Source organism: Hylobates moloch, unplaced genomic scaffold, assembly GCF_009828535.3.
Source record: "Hylobates moloch isolate HMO894 unplaced genomic scaffold, HMol_V3 SCAFFOLD_19, whole genome shotgun sequence".
NCBI classification, from domain to species: domain Eukaryota; kingdom Metazoa; phylum Chordata; class Mammalia; order Primates; family Hylobatidae; genus Hylobates; species Hylobates moloch.
In genome coordinates, this window is record NW_026652294.1 from 43,458,725 (window position 1) to 43,483,373 (window position 24,649).

The window sequence follows — 24,649 nt, forward strand, 5'->3', positions numbered from 1 at the left end:
TTTTTTTTTTTTTTTTTTTTTTGAGACGAAGTTTTGCTCTTGTTGCCTAGTCTGGAGTGCAATGGCACAATCTTGGCTTACCACAACCTCTGCCTCCCAGGTTCAAGCGATTTTCCTGCCTCAGCCTCCCAAGTAGCTGGGACTAGAGGCATGTACCACCATGCCCGGCTAATTTTGTATTTTTAGTAGAGATGGGGTTTCTCCATGTTGGTCAGGCTGGTCTTGAACTCCCGACCTCAGGTGATCCACCCACCTCAGCCTCCCAAAGTGCTGGGATTACAGGCATGAACCACCACATCTGGACACTCAATTTTTGTTTTTTAAGATTCAATCATGTGTGCAGCTCTAGCTTGTACATTTTCACTGCTAGTTAATATTTTTTAATGGTAATGAACTATGATTTTTTAACTGTTTGCCTGTTGATAGAGATTTGAGCTATTCCTATTTCATTTGTCCTGGTGAGACATTCTTGTTCACGTCCACTGAGGCACAGGAACAAGAATTTCTGCTGTATATACAGCTATGAGTGGAAATAATTACATTTACAGTATTTGTGGCAAGAAAGTGTGGATTTTCTTAACTCATGCTCTTTGAATTTTTGTAGAATTACTTGATGCCCTAGTCCATGATTGACTTCAGAAAATAAACCATGTGTGCTTGAGAAGAATGTATATCTCAGGGCTGTTGGATGCCGAGTTCTACTTAAGGGCATTAGTACAAACTTGTAATTTGTGTTGTTCAAACCTAAATATTGTTATTGACTTTTTTTATCTATTTGATTTATCCATAATTGAGAGAGATATGTGGCTATTTCTGAGTCATCTTACTCTGAACATTTCAGTGTTCTTATATTTCTTATGTTTTAGCTGTGTCTCTTCCAAATGCAATGGAGTTTGATATTTTTCTTAATCTAACCACTCAATCTCTATTCCTTTTTTTTTTTTTTTTTTTTTTCTGAGACAAGGTTTTGCTCTGTGACCCAGCCTGGAGTGCAGTGGTATGATCTTGGCTCACTGCAACCTCTGCTTCCTGGGCTCAGGTCATCTCCCACCTCAGCCTCCTGAGTAGCTGTGACTACAGGTGTGGGCCACCTATTCTATTTTCAGTAGAAACCGGGTTTCGCCATGTTGCCCAGGCTGGTCTTGAACTCCTGAGCTCAAGCAATCCACCCAGCCTCCCAAAGTGCTGGGATTACAGGCGTGAGCCACCATGCCCGGCCTCAATCTCTGTATTTTAGAAGGTGGATTTAATGAATTCATGTTTTTGGTGATTATTTATGTATTTGAACTAGTTGCTACTATTTTACTTTCTTATTTCTACTTGTCCCACATTTTTGGACTAAGTTTTTTCTTTCTTTTTTATTATTTTATTAAAATTATAGTTTATTTTAAATGTTATTATAATTATGTAAAATATTCACATATAAAGAATGCACAAAAACCAAAATGTACAGCTAAATTATTTAACCTCAAAATGAACCTCAAAACTACCACAAAATCAAGAAATAGAAAAAAAAGCCCAGAAACCTCAGCCATGTCTTCTATTAATCATTAGTTCCTTTCTCCTTCACTATTCTGACTTCTTGCATATTGATTAGTTTTGCCTACTGAACATTATAAACAAGGAATCAAACAATATGAATTCTTTGGTATTGTGCTTATTTCATTCATTTCATTTTCTACCAATAATATTCTATTGAATATCATTTGTAACGTTTCACTGAAGAACATAAAACAGTTTGCTCTAAATTCTACCGTTGATGGACATTTGGCTTGTTTCCAATCTAAGGTTATTACAAATAGTGCTGTAAACATTCCTGCACAGGTGTATGCATTTCTGTGGGGAATATACCTAGCAGAAGAATTGCTGCGTCATTGAAGATACACATATATTCATCTTTTGTAGCTATGTCCAGATTATTTTCAAAGTGGTGATACCAATTTACCCTTTTACAATTAATTTATGAGAGTTTCTATTGCTCACTAATACTTGGTATTGCCAGTCCTTTTCATTTTAGCCAGCTTTATGTGTATTCCACTGTGATTTTTATTTGCATTTCTCCAATGACAAAGATCTAACACCTCTCCCTGTGTTTATTAGCCTTTTGGATATACATTTTTGAAGTACCTGATCAAGTCTTGTGGACATTTTTCTGCTAGTGGTTTCTTATTGATTTTTAGGAATTCTTTTTACGTTTGGTGGCATGCCTTTCCAATTGCTTAATAGCATTATGTTAGCCATACAATACATATTGTATATAGACTCGTTACATACTATTTAATAAGATGCTATAAGTCATCTTATAATACTCATTTATTATTTCACAATTCTGTAGGTCAGAAGTCTTGGAGAGTTTGGTGGGGTTCTCTGGTCATGGCCTCACAAGGCTGAAATGAAGGTGTCAGGCAGGATGGATTCTTATCTAGAGGTTGAAGGGGAAGAATTTTCCTCCAAGCTCATTTAGGTTGTTGGTAGAGTACAGCTCCATGTGATGGTAGATCTGAGTTTCCCTTTCCTTACTGCCACCCGCATTCCATCTCAGATGACTCCCTCCAAGTTCAAAGGCAGCAATTGTGTGTGTAGTGTTTCTCACTCCTCAAATCTCCCTGACTTCTTACGCCTTCTTTTTCTGCCACCAGAATTTCCCTGCTTTTAAGGGCTCATGTGATTAGCCCTGGATAATCTCTGTTTTGACAAATGAACCATGCCACATACTATAACACAATCATAGGAGAGATATCTCATCGCATCCACAGGTTCCAGGGATTAGGGAATTAAGTGTTCGGGATGGAGCATTTTAAAAATTGAGGCACCCACAGAAATATTTTGATGAAGAGAAATTCTTAATATTAAAATGGTAAAATTCATTATAATATTTTATTGTATTTAGAGCGTTTTGTATCCTGTTACAAACACTTTTTTGTCGCACGGTCATAAATATATTCTATATTATCTTCTAGAAGCTAAGTTGTTTTGTTTTTCACATTTATGTTTAAAACTCATGTGGAATTGATTTGTGAGGTAGAGGTCATTTAATTTTTTCTGTATATATATTGAGCATCATTCGTTGAAAAGGCCATCCCCAGTATGGTATTTCCCCACTATGCTATAGTTTTGTGACCATGCAGATCTATTCCTGGATGCTATTATTTTCCATTGCTCTGTTCAGCTATATTTGCAACAAGTAGGAGTATTTCTACACTCTTAAATATTGTAACTTTATGATAAGCCTTAGTATCTGGTAAAGCAAGTCCTTTGACGTTGCTCTCCTTCAAGAGTATCTTAACTATTTTTAACATTTTCTTAACATGTTCATATAAATTTTAGAATCAGTTTGTCCAACTTCACACTTAAATACAAAGCTTGCTATGATTTTGATTGAAATTGCATTGGGGAGACTTTGTATTTGTACAAAATAGAGTCATCAAATCCATAAAAATAGCATACCTTCCTCTTTCTACCTCTGGTAGAATTCGGCTGTGAATCTGAATCTCTGTGGTCCTGGGCTATTTTTGGTTGGTAGGCTATTAATTACTGCCTCCGTTTCAGAACTTGTTATTGGTCTATTCAGAGATTCAACTTCTTCCTGGTTTAGTGTTTGGACGGTGTATGTGTCCAGGAATTTATCCATCTCTTCTAGATTGTCTAGTTTATTTGCATAGAGGTGTTTATAGTATTCTCTGATGGTAGTTTGTATTTCTATGGGGACAGTGGTGATATTCCCTTTACCATTTTTTATTGTGTCTATTTGATTCTTCTCTCTTTTCTTCTTTGTAAAGTGTTCTTTTTATCTGTTGCAATGCTTTATCATTTAACATCTACTTTGTCTAATATAAATATAGTTAACACTTCCTTCTGTCTAATTCTGTGATAAACTTTTATCTACCTTTTTAACTTCAATTTTTCTGTATTATGTTAGACGTGTCTTTTTAAATAAGCAGATAGGTTGTTACAGTTGTTATTTAATCTTCCACACAGTCTATTTTTAAGGAAAATTCAGTGGATTTACATTTAATGTTATTACTCATAATTTAGACTGGAGTCTGTCATCTTACTCTTCTTGCATTATTTACATTGCTCACCTACTTAATGTCTTTTCTCCCCTTTATTAATGGCTTTAATTTGATTTAAAAAATTACTCTGCATTTGCTTTTGTTAGTATAGTAATAATATACTCTTACTACCCTGGAAGTTACAACTACAGTCTTTACTTAACAAAGTCTGAAATAAATAAATAATATTATCCTTTTTCTAAACAATAAGTTTAGACCCTTAACTCTCTTAGCTCTATTCAGACTTATTTGCCATTTTTTGCCATCTATTTAATTCTTCAAGCTTTAAATGTCACAGACATTATTATTATTGTTGTACACATTCAATAGGCATTTAGATTTAGTCACATATATATCACATGTATATGTATATCTTGTAATGTCGCATGTATATGTATATATAGCCACACATATATGTATATCTTGTACATTGCTCTTTGATTTTTCCTGCCTCTTTCAGATTCTATTTAGATTTATAACTGTGTGCTTGAGAACATCTTTTAGCTTTTCCATTAGTGTGGTCCTGATGGGAATAAATTCTCTCATTTTTGTCTTGTTTGAATATGTAAATGTATACTATATTATTAAAAATTAGTTTTCAATTTGTAGAGAATTCTAGAAAGGCAGTATTTTTTTTTTAGTTGTGAGATAACTTAATTAACTTGTGGCTTCCATTGTTTAGGTTGGCAAATCTACTGTCTGTCTAAACGTTTCTTCTTTAAAGATAATCTTCAACTCCTTTTAAGATTTTCTCCTTGTATATTTTTTAATAGTTTGACTATGACGTGTCTGTAAATGAATTTAATTTTGATACTTAGAAGCAGTACAAAGAGGACTTCTTGAATATCTGACTTGTCTCATTAATTTTGGAAATATCTCACTCACTTTCTCTCTAAATATTGCTTCTGTTTCTCTTCCTGCCTTTCTTCTTCTTAGATGTCAATAGTACATTTGACTTTTTCTTTTACTCTATTTAAAATACTTTTAATCAGATCATGCATTCCTAACAAGCATGCTATTTTTTTGTTCAGTAGTTTTGTTCTCTTTTAAAGCCCCAAATATATTATTATAAACATTACTATTTCTCCAAATATAAGTACTTGGCTTAAATTTTAATATCTGATTATCTTTTCTTTGTACACTTCAAGATGTTTTCCTGACATCATTTTTTTTCTTTTAAACGATACCATCTATAAGTTTCCTAAGTGCAAGTTGCTTGGTTTTAAATTCTGTCTATCTCTACAAATATCTTTATATTTACCCTCATTCTTGAAGGTGACTTTCTTGGCAACCAATTCTAGGTTGATCGTTACTTTCTCTCATCATTTCGAAAATGTTATTCCGTTGTCTTCTGGCTTTCATATTTGCTGTTGAAAAGGCTGCTATCATTTATTTATTTATTTTTCCATTCCTGTGTATGTGGTGATCTTTCTTACTGGCTTCTAACTTTTTTTTTCTGCTTTTCAGTTTTGCTCTGGTATATCTAGAAATTTGTTCCTTTTAATGTACTTGTTTTTTGGCATACTTTGTGCTTCTTGGGTTTTTGAGTTTATGGTTTAAAAAATAATAATTTCTAAAAAATTACAACTATTATCTCTTAAAATAGTGCCTTTCCTCTATTCACTAATCTCTACTTTGGGTACTCAATAAAATGTACAGTAGACTTTATTATTCCATAATTCGTATTTCTTTACATCTATTACTTGTTTTCCATCTCCCTGTTTCTCTTTTTTTAGTTCTTATCTCCTATTTAATCTAACTTTGAATGTTTTTGTTTCAACAATGATATTTTTCATTTCTAGACCTTTCGTTTCTTGAAATCGGCAAGTACACTCTTACTTGTGATTTACAATTATGCACTGCTAAAACACATAAAGCACCGCATTTGATGGTCTCTTGTTGCATTCTCCTCTTTGTAACAGCATCTTTAATTTTTGGAACATTTGAGATATTCATCTCTGTTTTGCATTTAAGAGTTCCAATATTTGCAATACTTGTGGATCTAAGTATATTGTCTGTCATTTCTGGCAAATGCCATTAATAGTAGCTTCACTTGTAATATGTTTGATAATGTTGATCTTTGTTGTAAGCTTATTGCTTAATCTTAGTTTCTGGGAATCATTTGGGCCTCAACTGGGGAAGGTTTTATCCTGACTGAATTTACTTCTGCTTCTGCTGGTAGCCAGATTTAATTAACCTTGCCTATCTTCAGTTCTTCAGAGGGTCTTTATTCGTGAGTGAAACTACCTCACTGTGAGAACTTAGCACACCAATAGCATTGTTGCTGTGGGCAACCGAATTCAAGCAATTACGTTCTCCAAGATATTCACTGCTCCAGTCTGGTCTACCTACTAAATGGGAAACAATTTACTTATTTTCATGGCTTCCTTACCTCTTTTGACACAACTAGTACCTCAGAAATTTTTTCTATTCGTCACATTGTTTTTATGAATTGTGTTGGGGGAATTTCTGAAAGCATTCTTCAAATTAACCATATGTCTAAAGCTGAAATTTGTATTCTTTCTATAGTTATTGCTTTCCTTACATTTGACCTTTTTTACTTCTTCTAGAATTTTTCTTATTTGCATATTAGGTATATTGTATCTATCCTCTAAGCTGCTGCTTCTTCTTCTTCTTCTTTTTTTTTTTTTTTTTTTTTTGACGGAGTCTTGCTCTGTCGTCCAGGCTGGAGTGCAGTGGCGAGATCTCGGCTCACTGCAACCTCTGCCTCCCAGGTTCAAGCAATTCTCTGCCTCAGCTTCCCAAATAGCTGGGATTACAGGCGCCCACCACCATGCCCAGCTCATTTTTGTACTTTTAGTAGAGATGGAGTTTCACCATATTGGTCAGGCTGGTCTTGAACTCCTGGCCTCAGGTGATCTGCCTGCCTCAGCCTCCCAAAGTACTGGGATTACAGGCATGAACCACTGCGCCTGGCCTCCTCTAAGCTTCTTCTATTCTTATTTATGGTTTTAATTTTTTTATGTTCCTTGTAAAATATTTTTTTATTTGATCTTGCAGACCATCAAAGCATTTTCTCAGCAGTAGCTAGTCTGTCAATAGTTCGATTGCATTTAAAATTTATACATATTGTTTTCAGATCCAGATGCTACGCTTTGTGCTGTCTTCATCTTTTTGAGAATTCTTGCTATAATGCTATCTTACTGCCGAACCTTAGACCGTCATGCCCTTAATAATAGATATGATGATTAGTTTTCTTTTGGAAAACTAAAAAATTTTAAACATATTGGATATTCTTCAGAAATATCAGAAATATTTGAAAATCATGGATATGGTGATTACTCTTTTTGACTGAAAATGACCATCACTGAGTTGTCACAGAGGCTTTCCTTTCATTTTTAAAATTTTTTTGAGACAGAGTCTCACTCTTGTCACCCAGGCTAGAGTGCAATGGCGCGATCTCGGCTCGCTGCAACCTCCGCCTCCTGGGTTCAAGCTATTCTCCTGCCTCAGGCTCCTGAGTAGCTGAGATTACAGGCGCCCACCACCACGCCTGGTTAATTTTTGTACTTTTAATATAGATGGGGTTTCATGTTGGCCAGGCAGGTCTTGAACTCCTGACCTTAGGAGATCCATCTGCCTGGGCCTCCCAAAGTGCTGGAATTACAGTCTGAGCCACCGTGCCCGACCAGAGGCTTTCCTTTCTATAGTCCTTGCAAAAGGAAGCTGCAGCAAGTTGAACAAGCTTTGAACAGTGTACTTCAACCCCAAGATTTAGCTAATAGAACCAGCATTTATATGGACCCATGAGAAAACAATACAAAGGCTCATATCACCTTGTGATCTGAATTAGTGCCCTGTTTTTTTTTGTTTTGTTTTTAAAGTGAGTTAGACAATAGACTCTCTGTCTCAGGAAGTCGAACAAAATTTATAGAAGGGTTGCATTTGCCAAAAGAGGCTGAAGTCAGAAGGATATGGGCTAGAGCTAAGACCATAGGGAGAGTAATAAACCAAAGGCCGGGGTGAGACAGATGAAGTTAAGAGAGAGCAATAATGTTGAGTACACAGAGAAGCCACCGCTCATCTATTCCAGGTAAGCCCCAATAATCACTCCCTTTTAGCCATTCCTGTGGCATCCTTATTCCCTGGTTTTGAATACACCTCAATAAAACATTTTCTCCTGCTACTGAGCAGCTGGAACAAAATCATTGCCATAAAACTCAATAGGGTGTCAATCTCCGATACCCAAGGTTTCTAATGAACAGGGTACTGGACAGTGGCGATCTTTGTATATAAAATCTGGGGAAAAAAGAAAACTTTTCTGATTGTTTACAGTAACTATATAACCTTCCCTCCAACTTATCCCAAGTCTTTGACTCTCTGGAAAAAAGTATAGGTGCTGCTTACGATGAACAGGCTTTAGTGTAGCATATCATCCCTGTCTCTTGGAGTCCATGCCCTTATGTAATTCTCTCTCCTTGAGGGTAGGCAAGACCTGTGACTTACTTCTAACCAATGTGGCAAAGATAATGAATGATTAGGTGGTATTACATGCAATGATAGGTGGTATATCTCATGATTAGGCAATATTATATGCAAAGGTGGTAGGATGTGATGGCCATTATTACATTACTTTATATAATACTCCATCCTAGTAGATTGAAACTAAAGTCTCTCCTTAGAGGCTTAATGAAGTAAGTGGCCAAGTTGGAGAAGGCTGATTGGCAAGAAACCGTGGGTGCGCTCCAGGATCTGCTGTCAGCGCCTAAGATCTCAGAGCAACCTCTTCAACAGCTAGCAAAAAGCCATGGCCCTCAGTCATGCAGCCACAGGAGATTAATCTGCCAACATCCTGAATAAGCTTGGAAGCAGATTCTTCCCTAGTTGAGCCATTGAATGAAAATATAAACTGACCAACACTTTGGTTACAGCCTAGTGACTCTGAATAAATCACTCAGCTAGGCTATACTCAGTTTCCTAACTACGAAATAAATGTATACTGTTTTAAGCCACTATGTTTATGGTCATTTGATATGCAGCAATAGAAAACTTATGCACTGTCAAAGCAAGGGATATAAGAAAGTACAAAACCGGCCGGGCATGGTGGCTCACACCTGTAATCCCAGCACTTTGGGAGGCCGAGGCAGGAGGATCATGAGGTCAAGAGATGGAGACCATCCTGGCCAACATGGTGAAACCCCATCTCTACTAAAAACACACACACAAAATTAGCTGGGCGTGGTGGCGTGCTCCTGTAATCCCAGCTACTTGGGAGGCTGAGGCAGGAGAATCGCTTGAACCCGGGAGGCGGAGGTTACAGTGAGCCGAGATCGCGCCACTGCACTCCAGCCTGGCGACAGAGTGAGACTGCATCTCAAAAAAAAAAAAAAGAAAAAAAGAAAAGAAAGAAAGAAAAGAAAAGGAAAGAAAGCACAAAACCAGAAGGCTAACTCTGCCCCTGCCTTACCCTTTTCAGTGTGGCATGACACAGGCGGAGCAATGCCATGTGCTGTTTCTCCACCTGGGTTACTATATTGTTTTATGATCTATCCCTCCTTAGGCATTTGCAAGACTCCAGTGTACCACAAGAAAATTTTATCAGGCTATGATTAAGTGTGTTTATTCCCCAAGGTAAACTGGCTGTGGAAATTGTTGAATTATACTTGAGCAGAACTATTACTAGTTTTAATATGTGTTTACCCACATTACCTCACTTGATACTCATTATAATCCTGCATGAAGTGTAAGTATTCTGTTGAAGCTGAGAGATTAAGTTGTTTGCTCAAGTTTCCCAGCGAGTAGTGGTAGAGCCAGAAGTGAATCTAAATCTTCTAAAACCAAGGCCAGTTTTCTCCTTTATGTGAAAACCACCTCTTAGAGAGAAGGCCTTACCTGAACCTCCAAAATAATGTTTAATTATGACAATATGGTCTCAGTTCTTTCAAAAGTAGAATAAAATTAGAAAATGGAGATCAGCACTTCCAGTAAAATTGTGGAGGTCATCCGGTATAGAGTAGGCTAATGAAAGAATGTAGATGTATCATATGTGATGGAATTTCTCTGTCATCATCAAAGAACATTAAGAGTGGACACATGTACTCTCATGCATGTGTCCTTGTGTCAAGTGTTGAATCTATACTGACTAACGTACTCAAAGGAAAACTTCAAATACAGACATTATTTGTACTCAGAGGTTAGAAATCAACAAACCAAAAGTCTACTGTAGGCTTCGGATAGAATAATTAAGTCTTGCTTATCTTTGGAGGAAGATAATTATCCCCTTTGACATTCTGAAAAAAAAAATTTGTGTAACTTAAAAGTCTTGGAAGTTTGGTATAAGAATAAGCATGTCCAAACTGTTCTGTTACTTGAAAAGTGATTGTCAGGCCGGGCGCAGTGGCTCATGCCCATAATCCCAGCACTTTGAGAGGCCGAGGCAGGTGGATCACGAGGTTAGGGGTTTGAGACCAGCCTGACCAACGTGGTGACACCCCGTCTCTACTAAAGACACAAAAAATTAGCCAGGCATGGTGGCAAGCACCTGTAATCTCAGCTACTTGGGAGCCTGAGGCAGGAGAATTGCTTGAACCTGGAAGGCGGAGGTTTCAGTGAGCCAAGATCGCGCCATTGCACTCCAGCCTGGGCAACACTGGGCAACAGGGCGAGACTCCGTCTCAAAAAAAAAAAAAAAAGTGATTGTCAGGTGAACACAAAGGCAAAAAAGATGAGTAAGGAACTTACTTCCAACTAGTCAAAGAAGTCTTACAGAATCAATAAGACTTTTTACTTTACAGTAAATTCTAGTTTATGTGGTAATATTAACATGTGATTCCTGATCCAAATCAGTTTTCCAAATGAGGTTTTAATAATTGTATTTGATGACTACAAATGTGCTCTATGCTCAGTGAGAAATGCAATGGTCTCGACCCATTTTCTAGGTGCAACTATGTGGTAATAACTCATAGACAAAGATGGTAGCCAGAGATACGATGAGTCAGATTCTGCCAACATCCTGAATAAGCTTGGAAGCAGATTTCTTCCTTAGCTGAGGGAAGGATAGCCTGACCAACACCTTGGTTACAGCCTAGTGACTCTGAATAAAGCTTTCTACTTTGAAAGCAGAGAGAGCATTGGATCATGTATGGAATTTGAGAGAAATAGGAAGAGTCAAGGTTAACTAGGTAATTTTTTAGCTTAAGCAACTAGAAGAATGGAGTGTATAGGAATTCAGTTTGGGACATATCAAATTTAAGACATTTATCAGACATTCATGTGAAGAAGTTGAATAGATAGTTGGGCAAACAAATATGGAGTTCAAGAAAGAGATCTGGCTGCAGCTCTAATTTTGTTAACCAAATAATTTCTCCAAGGGATTGAATGTGACAAGAGAAGAAAAGAGACCAAACATTAAGCTCCAGGAAACACTGAAATTAAAAGGTGAGACAGAAGAAGTAGAACAACGGAGATGACTGAGATGACTGACTCAGTATATTATCAGTGAGGTGAAAGGCAAGCTAAGAAAGTGTTTAGTGTGTTGGAAACCAGGTGAAAAATGTATTAAAGAAGGAAAGAATGATCAATTGAAAATATTGTTGATATGGCAAAAAAAAAAGTGAGAACTTAATAAATGACATTGGATTTAGCAACATAGAGCTGATTGGCAACTTTGGTAAGAGGAGTAGTTTGGGTAAAGCTTAACCTTGGGTGTTTTGGGTAAAGTTTAATTAGAATGAATTTAAAAGACAATGGGAAGAAACAAATTGGAGACATTAGGATTACATAACTTTGTTGCTGCTGTTGTTACAAAAAGAGTTTTGCTGCAAAAAAGAACAAATAAATTGTATAATAATCAATGAGTGAGGTAAGGCCAAGAAAAGAGGACTTTTTGGTTTTGTTTATTTTTAAGAAATAGTGGCATGTTACTTGACTGATAGGAATAATATGGTACAGAGCTAAAAATGGGTGAGAAGAGTTAACTGTTGAATGAGGTTCCCCGTGTAAGCAAGCGGTTAGGAGCCTGGTGCCTTAGTACCGCTGTTGGCCTTAGATGGGAGTGTGGATGGTTTTTGTGTAGGCCCACACAGAGAGACAGAACATGTGGGTGCAGACACCGGCAGGTGGGTAGATGTTGTGGTGGAAATCTGTGGAGGTTCTCTGCTGATTGCTTTGAAGATCTCAATGAAGAAGCCATATGTCTAACTAAAAATAAGAATGGGGAAGGAGGTATTGGAGGTTTGAGCAGAGAGGATAGGAGTTAAATTGTCACTCAGGAGATTGGAAGAGAATTGTCTAGGCAAGTATGTACAATTGCAGACAGCATTAAGGTCCACTTGAGGGGGATAATAATGAACTTAAATTGACACCAGTGTGTGTGTACGAATTTTCCTACCTATATTCAACTTGTGTGCAACAGCAGGGGAGGCAGAAAGTTGAATTTAACCAACGTTCTGCTTTTGCTAAGTGAGAATTATAAAGTTAGGGAAGAACAAGGGAGTTGGGGGTATGTCCAAGGGAACAGCTAATAATTATTGACCATGGAATTTCACCTGGGTGAGAAGGAAGTAGAACATCAAAATGTGAAAAACATTGGAAAATGCTTTTTAAATGGAAAGTCCTAGTGAAATTGAAAAATTTCAGGGTCAGGATACCAGGTGCTCTGAGTAGATGAGTCAAAATGAGATGTAAGAGATGACGGTAGAGAGGGCTTCGAGTTATTGGTAAAAGGTCTAGGTTATGGGCAGCTGAGGTATGCGTAGTCTATTATCATGATCTAATCACTTTATTATCTTGGGATTTTCTGTTATCATTATTATTATTTCAGTCCTTTTCTATGTGTTACTAATTAAGTATTCAGCGATGTCAATTTTATTTCTTTCTACTAAATTTATTGTATATTTGTGCAATTTGGGCCCTCAATTTATCCTCTCCAATTCATTTTTCTATTTTATTCTCTTTTTTAACCGTATCCTTTTCAATGTCTTTTATCATTGAATTTATGCTATTCTTTTTTTTTTTTTTTTTTTTTGAGATACAGTTTTGGTCCCTAATCCAGGCTAGCGCGTGATGGCATGAGCTCAACTCAACCCTAGCCTCCCAGGTTCAAGTGATTCTCCTGCCTCAGCCTCCTGAGTAGCTGGGATTACAAGTGTGCACCAACACACCCAGCTAATTTTTGTATTTTTAGTAGAGACGGGGTTTCACCATGTTGGCCAGGCTGGTCTCAAACTCCTGATCTCAGGTGATCCACTGCCTTGGCCTCCCAAAGTGCTGGGATTACAGGCGTGAGCCACCACACCCTGCCCGAATTTATGTTATTCTTACACTGCTTCTAGAGCTTTCATAATTTACATGGATGCTTTTTAAAATGAGACATAATCCTCATACAGTGATGCATACAATTTCGATCTGTTTTGACAAATTACAACTGGATAACTCTCTCTCTCTTTTTGTTTGTTTTTTCTGATACGGGGTTTCGCTCTGTCGACTAGGCTGGAGTGCAGTGGCACGATCTCACACCTGGGTAACTCTTTCATATCAAGACAGAGAATACTTAGTTTATCCTAGAAATCCCTTGTGCCCCTCCCCAGTCATTCAACCTCAGAAGCAATCACTATCACCATAGATTAGTTTTGTCCATTCTAGAATTTCACGTAAATGAAATAATATAGCACATATTCTTTGGTTTCTGACTTTTCACCCAGAATAACGTTTTTGAGATTCATCCTGACTATTAGATAAAGCAGTAGTTCACTCCTTCTTACAACTGAGTAATATTCCATTGTACAATGTATCTGTTCTTCAATTGATGCTGATGAGTATTTCAGTTTGGGATTATTAAGAATATGCTATGATATCCTTGTACCAGTCTTTTTGGGAACACATGTTTTCATTTCTTTTGATAAATGCCTAGAAGTAGAATTCTAGGTCATAGGATAAAGGTATGCTTTTAAAAAACTTCCAAACAATTTTCAACATGATTGCACAATTTTACTTTCCTACCAGTAATGTATGAGAGTCTCAGTTACTTTGAATCCTCTCCAGTATTTGATTTGATGTGATCAATCATCATTTTCTTTTTTTTTTTGCCTATTTATTTATTTATGTATTTATTTAGTGACAGGGTCTTGTTCTGTCACCCAGGCTGGAGAGCAGTAGTGCAATTATATCTCACTGCAGCCTAGAATTCCTGGGCTCAAACCATCTTCCCACAAAGCTAGTGCTGTAGGTCACACCACCACAACCACACCGGGCTAACTTCAAAAAAAGGTTTTTGTGGAGACAGGGTCTTGCTATATTGCCCAGGCTGGTCTCAAACTCTTGCCCTCAAGCAACCCTCCCACCTCAGCCTCCAAAAGCGCTGGGATTGCAGGCATGAGCCACCATGCTCAGCCCAATTATTTTCATTTTAACCATGCTCAGCCCAATTATTTTCATTCTAATGGTGTGCAGTAAAATCTTTTTGTGGTTTTAATATGCATTTCCCAAATCACTGATGCTGATGATGAAAACTTTCTTACGCATTTTTGTCCATTCTCCTGTCTTCTTTTGTGCAGTATCTCTTCAAATCTTTGCTTATTTTTATTAGGTCATTTTTCTTTTATTATTGAGTTATAAAAGCTTTTATATATTGTGGATACGGGCCCTTCACAAGATATATGTGTTGTGAATATTTTCTTCCAGGCTGTGGTTTGCCCGTTAATTTTCTTAATGGTTTCTTTGATGAGTAAAAGTTTTAAATTTTGACGAACTTCCATCTATCACTTTGTTAATGTCTTTTGTGTCCTCTCTAAGAAATCTTTGTATCTCTAAGGTGAGAAGATGGTTTCTTCTAGAAGTTTTATAGTTCCGGTTTTTACATGTAGCCTGTGATCTATCTCAAATTAATTTGTGACTTGTTGTGAAATAGGGATTGAGCTTCTTTTTACTACATTAGATTCCAGTTTTTCCAGTATCATTTGTTGAAGAGATTTTCTTTTCTGTTGAATTGCTTTTACATTTTTTCAAAAATCATTTGACTGTATGTAAGTGGGTCTATTTGTGCGCTCTGTATTCTGTTCCAATGATAACTTGTCCATTTTTGTTGCTGTTAATACAACACGGTTCTGATTATAGTCACTTAATAGTAAGTCTTGGCCTGGCGTGGTGGCTCACGCCTGTAATCCCAGCACTTCGGGAGGCCGAGGCAGGTGGATCACCTGATGTCAGGAGTTTGAGACCAGCCTGGCCAACATGATGAAACCTCGTCTCTACTAACAAATACAAAAAATTAGCCAGGCGAGGTGGCAGGCGCCTGTAATTCCAGCTATTCGGGAGGCTGAGGCAGGAGAATTACTTGAACCCCCGAGGCAGAGGTTGCAGTGAGCTGAGATCGTGCCACTGCACTCTAGCCTGGACAACAAGAGCAAAACTCTGTCTCAAAAAAAAAAAAAAAAAAAAGTAAGTCTTGAAGTTAGGTGGAATAAGTGCTGCAACTGTGTTTTATTTTCACAGTTGTTTCGTGTCCCTTTGGCATGCCCATATAAATTTCAAAATTGTCTTGTCGATTTCTACAAAAAAGAATTCTGCTTGGTTCAATCAGTTACGTTTGGGGCAACTGTTACGTTAATAATACTGAGTTTGCAATCCATGAACACAGCATATTGTTTTTGTTGTTTAGGTTAAATGTAATGTCTTAGCAATATCTTGGTTTTTTTTAGATAGCAATCTAATATATCTTTGTTCATTTTATCTCTAGGTATTTTATATTTGGGGATGTATTGTAATTGGTTGTATTAGGCCATTTTTGCATTGCTATTAAAAAACGCCTGAGGCTGGGTAATTTGTGAAGAAAAGATGTTTCATTGGCTAATGGTTCTGCAGGCTGTACAGGAAGCTGGTGCCAGCATCTGCTCCTGGTGAAGCCTCAAGAAGCTTCCAATCATGACAGAAGGTGATGGGGAGCCAGTATGTCATATGGAGAGTGAGAACAAGAGAGATGAGGTGATACACACTTTTAAACAACCATATCTCTCATGAACTCACAGCAAGAGCACACTCATTAACATAGGGAGGGCACCAAGTCATTCGTGAGGGACCCGCCCCCATGACCGAAACACCTCTCACCAGACTCCACCTCCAACATTAAGTGTTATATTTCTGCCGGGTGCAGTGGCTCACACCTGTAATCCCAGCACTTTGGGAGGCCGAGACGGGCGGATCATGAGGTCAGGAGATCGAGATCATCCTGGCTAACATGGTGAAACCACGTCTCTACTAAAAATACAAAAAATTAGCCAGGCATGGTGGCGGGCACCTGTAGTCCCAGCTACTCGGGAGGCTGAGGCAGGAGAATTGATTGAACCTGGGAGGTGGAGCTTGCAGTGAGCCCAGATCGTGTCACTGCACTTCAGTAAACCATATCAATGGTATTTTAGTAAATTTTTAAAATTCAGAATAGTTTTAGATTTACAGAAAAGTTGCAAAAGTAATAGAGTTCTCGTATACCCCTCATCCAATTTCCCTTATTGCTAATGTCCTGCGTTATCATGGTATATTTGCAACAATCAAGAAAGCAACACTGGTACATTACTGAGAACTAAATTCCACACTTTATGCAGATTTCACTATTTTTTTTCACTAATGTCTTTTTTCTGCTCCAGGATACCACATGACATTTTGTCATTGTGTCTCTCCTCTCTCCTCTTGTCTCTGACAATTTTTCAGTCTTTCCATTTTTTTTTAAATGACATTGACAGTTTTGATGGGTTCTGGTCAGGTATGTTATAAAATTTTCCTCAATTTTCTCACCGTTAGACTGGGATTATGGGCTTTGGGGAAGGCTGCCATAGAGGGGAAGTGCCTTTCCCATCATATCATATCAAAAGTTCATGCCACCAACTAACGACGTTAACATTGAGCCTCTGGCCGAGGCAGCGTTTGTCGCATCTCTCCGCTGCGGAGTTAACGTTCTTCGTCCCTCTTCATATGCTACTCTTCGGAAGCCTGTCACCTCTTGGAAAAAGCAATATTTACATCAATTATTTGTCGGCGGGGTGCGGTGGCTCACGCCTGTAATTCCAACACTTTGGGAGGCTGAGGGGGGTGGATCACCTGAGGTCAGGAGTTCGAGGCCAGCCTGACCAACACGGAGAAACCCCGTCTCTACTAAAAATACAAAATTAGCCGAGCGTGATGGCGCATGCCTGTAATCCCAGCTACTTGGGAGGGTGAGGCAGGAGAATTGCTTGAACTCAGGAGGTGGAGGTTGCGGTGAGCCGAGATTGTGCCATTGCACTCCAGCCTGGGCAACAAGAGCAAAACTCTGTCTCAAAAAAAAAAAAAAATTATTTGTTATTCTTCTGTAAGGGAAGACGTCTTTATTTTTATAATAAAATGCTACATTATTTATTTTGTTGCTCAGCTCGTTCCAGCTTCAGCCATTGGGAGCTCTTTCAGGTTGGCTTATAAGTCCCTTTGACATGCATGCCCCCATCAGTTCGATTTTTGAGCATTTTCTTACTTTCTCACCCTACAGGATACTCCAGGCTCATTTTTGTATGCTTCTTGCACCAGTCCTGGAACCAGCCATTTCCCCAAGGAGCCCTGGTTTCTTGATTGGAGAATAGTAACTGAGATCAGGGCACTTGGCAGGCTTATTGTTACACAGGTGTTACTGCTTCTAGGCTTCTAGACCTAAGAACTGCCTGAGTATACACATGTACCATAAGGAGTTCTATATGTATGTATTACATATATATAAACCTAAATCTGACTTCATGCTGATGTCTCTCGTCTAGGGACAAGTTGCTTCATCCTAGCTTCCTATCTTTGCTTTTCTATAACTTTCCTCTTGAACAGCAAGAAAACTGGCTACTGTCCTCCACCGTCCATTTACTTATTTACTTGTCAAAGCTGCTATGCATGGAACACAGTTCTGGAATTGTTAACCAGTAATCCCAGGAGAAACAACATTACCAACTAGAATACATTGTATAGGTACAGCTGCTTTTGTGTTTAGCCTTCCAGTTTTCAGTCAAAATGCTGTTTTCCAAAGTTATTTAATTCAATCCTTCCCTCCCTCACCCATATCCTGCAGTGAGGTTGTGTCGTACATTGTACCACAGTTAGATTCTTCTATCACATTCTACATTCTATTCTAGGGTCCCCTAACATCCTGTGGCTTTGTTTTTTTACTTTGCATACATTGAAATTCACATTTTGTGCTATAAAGTTTTATGGATCTTGACAAGTGCAGAGAGTCATTAATCCTCTCCTACTTTGCCACACATAATGGTTCTATCACCCTAAAAATTCCCTGCTGCAGCCTCTTTGTAATCAACTACTCTTCCTTCCCCAAGCCCTGACAATTACTGATATAGGGTTTCCCATTCCTTGACAATTGCTGATATAGGGTTTTCCGTTCTATAGCTTTGCCTTTTCCAGAACGTCATATGAATGAAATCATACAACATGTAGCTTTTTTAGTCTGGCTTGTTTCCCTTTCGCATGCACCAGAGAAGTAAACATATTTTTGAATACATCATATTTTTATGGATGAGTAGCCTTGCAGGAGGATTAAATAAATTAATAGACTTTGTTTACAAAAAAAAAAAAAAGTGTTAAATGCGTATAAAGTCCAGTCACTGGCTGCAGTGCTCTGGCTGGCAGCTAAGCAGAGCGGAGTAAAACACCTGGGACTGTTGGGTAAATATGTGAATTGTAGAAAAGAATCACTACCACTTAGTAGCTCTGTTATCTTCACTAATTCTCGCCCACTCACTAAACAATTGTGGAAGAGTTTGTTAGAGGAGAATGAGCTTTCTTTGGGCATCAGTGAGGTCTGTTTTGCAACAGCATTCAATTGGTTTCTTGCCTGCTTCTTTCTTGCTTCTGGGAAAATGTGGCCATAGAGCTTATTTTCCTTTTGCATCTGTCTCAGTTATTTTTCATGGATGTTGCCCGCCATCCTACTCCATGGGTGTCTCCAGCTAACACCCGGCCCCGTGCACCAGTCATGCCCTCTTGCCTCTCAGCTCCACACCCATCCTTCTGCAGCCTACGCCCTCATCTGCTGACTTCTTACGTTCTGCCAATAGGTGGTGCTAGAGAGAGAATGGACTCCTATTTTCGAATTTAGTGTTGCTCAGACAGAGGCAGCTGCCTGTAACCACTGGGCTTTTCTGGAGCTTCCAGAACCTTCTATGTCCTGTAGAGCCGCCATCAGCAGTGGCTATGCCCCTTCCTCAGAGATCTGAGCACCACTGCCTCAACAACTTGCATCTTTTTTCTTTGTTGCGTCAGCTCAGGGGTAGTAGCAAATTTCGTATCTAATTCCTGGGACAGAAGAAATGACAGGGGCAATAATTTATAAATGATGTAGGGATGCACGCATGTATGTACAAATTAATGTATGCCTATTTATTTTCTTAAAGTTTGCCCTGTTTTCAGAGAAGGAAATTGAGATAGTTTATAAGGATACTCATTTATCATATACTGCTTAATAGTATATAATTTTATTTGTGGAAATGACAGTTTGGTTATTAAAGGAAACTGAATAACCAAACTTCCTCAGTATTCCTTTTGCGCTTCCAGTCTTCCAACACCTGAGGAATCATTCTTGTATTAAATCCCACGTGTTCAAAATCCCGATGTCATTTCTGTTTCCCTCACTGTACCCTGACTGACAAAACCAGTTAAAAGTCCAGTCTTCCCACCCCATTCTTGTGGCATCTTATTCCTTTAGAAGATTTCTCATTCAGGCCAGGTGCGGGGGCTCACACCTGTAATCCCAGCACTTTGGAAGCCCGAGGCAAGCGGATCATCTGAGCTAAGGAGTTCAAGACCAACCTGGCCAACATGGTGAAACCCCATCTCTACTAAAAATACACCAATTAGCTGGGCATGGTGGTGTGTGCCTGTAATCCCAGCTACTCAGGAGGCTGAGGCAGGTGAATCACTTGAACTCGAGAGGTAGAGTTTGCAGTGAGCCAAGACTGTGCCATAGCACTCCAGCCTGGGTAACAAGAGCTAGACTCTGTTTCAAAAAATAAATAAATAAATAAATAAAGTGAAGAAGATATCTCATTCAGCGCTTCACATGATTCTCTTTTTTGAAGAAAACCTCCTGTAGATGTCAGGACATTTTATAAAGACTTTAATATCTATACTTTACAAAAGGGGGAGCATGTTTACTGCCCTCAGGGGCATCCCACAAATGGAAGGCGGTGCTTTTATTATTCTGAGATGAAGTTTCAGTTTCCTTTAATGACCAAACTCTGTCATTTCCACAAATAAAATTATATACTATTAACCAGTATATGATAAATGAGTATCCTTGTTAACTACCTCAATTTCCTTCTGTGAAAACAGGACAAACTATAAGAAAATAAATAGACATATTAATTTGTACATACCTGCATGCATACCTACATCATTTATAAATTATTGGCTCCGCCATTTCTTCTGTCCCAGGAATTAAATACATAATTTGGTTTTTTTTACACATGTAAAACCAGCAAATAAAAGAAAATTGAAAACAATGGTAATGAGGAGAGTATTTACATTTTCAGCTACTCCATTCCCCAGTGTGCTTGGGGTCTAGAGCTCCAGGCTATCACCATTTTACACATGAGGCTTAAACAACAGATTCAAAGAAATTAGTGACTTGCCTCGATTATCCAGCTAGTAAGTGGCAGCTCAGCCAGCTTCACTCTCCATGATTGTACGCACCATTTTCCTAAAGCCTAACGGTCCTCCTACTTCCTAGGTCCCTGATGGTATGCAGTATCCCTGAAAGAATGCGGCTGTCCCTGTCAACCTGGATGGAGAGTTCAGCCTCTGGCTAGGGAAGTTAGGCCTCTGACCATGAGTTTTACTCTCCCTCCTTTAACTTTTCCCTCCTGTGAAGAAGAAAGTTATTTTCAAACCTCCATCTGTTTTGTGTTTAACGTGCAGAAAGGTTGCACATTTTCAGGGACCTTGTTCATAAGCAGTAGATCGTACAACAGTTTATTACACAAGTGGAGGTTTTTATGGCTGGCCTTTGTTGAGTTGCCAACTGGGAGAAAGAACATAACGTGCTTAGTGGTCCCTATCAGGAAAAATGAGAAGGCATTAAATACCAGTCAAATCGTCAAGCATCGGAAAGCTAGTAATCAAATCCAGAAATCCCTGGAGTATCGTTGATGAGGAGAGTTTTCTCATCATATTTTCACATCCATAATTATTTTCCAAGTCACTTGTGTCACAGGCAGTATCCCAAAGCATTATGTGAGAAGTGCCTCAATGGTGGAATAAACGTTTGACCTAGAAAGACTCATGTCCACTTTGAAATCTGGCCCTGGTCAATGCAGGGCATGAAACCGGAACCCCAGGAAGAGCTTTATATATTTTTAATCACATTATCATGTTGAGGACATCAGCTACATAGAAACTTGCTCGAGACTTACTAGGCTTCTTCCCGTACCCAGGCCATATTCTCTGTATTCCTAGGAGGGAATGTAATTTACTGGTGGTTTGTCCCCAGCCATGGGACAGAGGGTAGAAAACTCCACAAAGCATCCTAGTAAGCATTGCATCAGAACAATTCCAATTGTAACCAGCCAATGCCAATGGTAATGGATCACTCTTGCCCCTTCCTTTTTAATTTTCCCAAAAGCTCAGACCATCACAGAGGATGCCCAATAAAAGTCGGTAGAGACCTCAGAAACATTCCAGTCTTCTAGCAGTTCTCAGCCCAGTCTGCACGTCAGAGTCCCTGGGGGAGCCTCATCCCAGCCTAATTAAATAAAATCTCTTGGAGTGGGCGAGGACATGGGTACATTCTCCAGGTGACCCTAATATGCTGCCTGGATTAGAAATCACGGGTCTAGTCTAGCTACCTAATTTTACTGGTGGAGGAAATTGAGCCTGGAGAAGTTACTGTCCACAATACTTGATTCACACTGACTTGGTTCTTTCCCAGGGAGGCATTTTCTCACAATCACGCTGTAACTCCATAACTTCATGTCTCACATCTCCTAACTCTGTGTTTATAAAAGCGACGCATTCAAATCTAACTCAGTCCACTTTTTGCTTGTGCACAAATACCGTACAGTAGCTTGTATGAGCAGCACCAGCAGCTCCGTGTTCCCGAGGAATGTGAAGAATAATGTCAGGACTGTGGAGAAAATGCAGCTAAAGAACCCACTTTTTTCTCCAGATGGTCCATGGAGAAGGGATTTAAGAAGTGGTCCTTAAACATGAAGGAGATTCAACTTCATTTGCCTTATTAGTCCCTTATTAAATCCTCCTCTGTTTGTGTTTGAAAAAACAGTTGTGTGTTGTGTGTTTGGAAAAACAGTCCTACTTTATTCCTGATGTCAATGTTAATAGTCTCCCCATCAAGTCCCAAAATGTTCTAGGATGGTTATTAAATTTTATGACTGTAGATGAGTCCCACCAAAAGTGTCACACATGCTGTTATTGAAAGATCCTTCCTTTTTCAGGCTGAGAATCTCAAGCTTTTTTCCAACCCACAGGCCACGTTCTAATTGCTTTCTTCCTGGGGGTCTGATAAACAATGTTCTCCATCTGATAGACAGCTAATACCCAGGGGGACATTGGTCGGTAGCCTTGGACTTCTCAGCTTAATCGCCCTAGCCTTAATGCCACTTAAATCAGAATGTAAGCACTGAAAGAATTTCAGGAATCCGATGATATAAATTGTATTTTTAGAGCCGTGAATGACTTGAGCGAGTGAAACAGTGCAGTGGCTTAAGATAGTTCTCTTTAGTTTTCCCATGATTTATCACAAGCAAGTTCACAGCAGGTTAAAATAATTGAATGCGGTGATAGCATACATACTGGCATGATTTTATGAGCCGTCATTCATAACATATTTGTCCCAAAGCATAATTTCCATGATAGAACTCTGATTCACATGTAATTTTTTTGCAGCGACGACACAGTTGAAATAACTCCTTCGTGGAGGCTGGCTACATTTTCACAACGTCTGGTCCCAGGCTAGATCTTCGGGAAAAGGGATCAAGGAAATTACTATTCCTCCAAATAAAATGTAAGTATATCCTGATAAAATGTTCACTTTTTTGGAGAATAAAGAGAAATGTTCTTTCCAGGAGAATTGTGACTCGGAGGTTATGCCTTGCGATCTCTACCTATTTCTCACTACTTCTTTTATTTTTCTTTTTCCTTCAATGTTTATTTTCCACTTTTCTCCCAATGTACTTTTTCTTCTACTTATTAGCTGTGTCCCCTGGGCAAGTAATTTTTCCACTCTGTAATCAAATGCTATAATATGGGGATGATAAAAAATAACTCCGAAGGTCATTGTGCAGAGCAGAGATAATGAATGTGTGGGTACATATGGGCCCCAAAACTCAGCTGTGTAAGAAAAGCAACTTTCTTTTTATATTTTTATAACTTGACTTAGTTTCTATTTTGAGTACCTATTTGGCTTCATCATGGAGACGTAATCTCAGTCAAAGCAGGATGCTCTCATCGAAACCTACATGACATCTACATGGATGTCAGATCCATGTAGCTTTCCACCTTCAGCCCTGCCTGGACGTTCCACCATTGCCCCGCCGGTTTGCCAGGCTGCAGGCAGGTGCTACACACTAGGACTCCTTCCTGGGAACTCAACTGTCAAGTCAGGTTTCTTGGCTTCCCTGGCTCTCCTTCTCAAATTTGAAAAGTCTTGTCTGGTCTGGAGAAAAAGTTTCCCAGCTTTTCATTTAATCTTCCAAATCTTTGGTTTATGACCAGAACCTGCCATTTGAGACTCAAAAGCTAAAAATATGACCCTCTGTTATCTTTGTTTCACTGGTTTTCCCTTCCCTGAAGCTTTACAGAAGGCCTAGCTGCCTAATGGGGAGAAACACAGGAAATACCAAGGAAAACATATGGGCAAATATCTCCCAAGAATTTCCCACCACTTATATGAAGCACCAAGAGGAAGGCCTGACATACAGCAGGAAGCCAGCAAAGGTGACTGCACCTTTGTATGAAGGTTCCAAGTCTGGTTCCATGTTTCTGGGCTCTGTGTCCTTGGACAAGTTGTCTAACCTTTCTGTGCCTCAGTTTCCCCACCTGCAACATGGAGATGATAATAGTACTTACCTCACAAGGTAATATGTGTATAAAGTGTTCAATGAATTAGTTATACTATTATTGTTTTTTTACCACTAGTACAAACTTCTGTCCTTGAAAGCCATTAGCTTAATACTATCGGCAACCATAATGGTGTTGATGTGGTTGACATATACAGTGCATCCCACAGAGGAGAAGGTAAACATATCACAGGGAAAGAGGGAGCTACTGGTCCCAAGTATGAGACTGGGATGAGTTTCCTAGAAATGCATCCTTTTGGGTAAAATCTGGGTATAATTATGCTGAGTGGTGAGTTAAGAGGCAATCAGCCAACTTCAGTCAAGGCAGTTCTCAGGTGCTAGCAAGGAGAGGCAGATTCTTGAGGATCTAGAGTCTGAATCAGAAGATGGATGCAAGCTCGTAACCCGGGGGACAAGATGGAGTCAGAAGAAAGGGATGAGGAGCAAAGTTAGAGAAAGCCTGGCTGAGCCAGTGTGAGAAATAGGTCTGGTTGACGATGGCCAGCAGTTGTTGGAGAACAGAATATGCGTGGGGCCTCTCCTGAGATG

The 24,649-nt window shown here is 38.9% G+C and overlaps 1 protein-coding gene across 1 annotated transcript in view; it reads left to right on the forward strand.

Annotated features, from left to right (window-relative positions):
- Window positions 1–24,649, forward strand: part of LOC116459029 (uncharacterized) — a 224,300-nt gene that overhangs the window by 113,688 nt on the left and 85,963 nt on the right. Inside the window, exon 2 of the mRNA XM_032139299.2 lies at window positions 22,929–23,046. The gene's annotated coding sequence lies outside the window, so the exon portion shown is untranslated. The remainder of the gene's footprint in view (window positions 1–22,928; window positions 23,047–24,649) is intronic.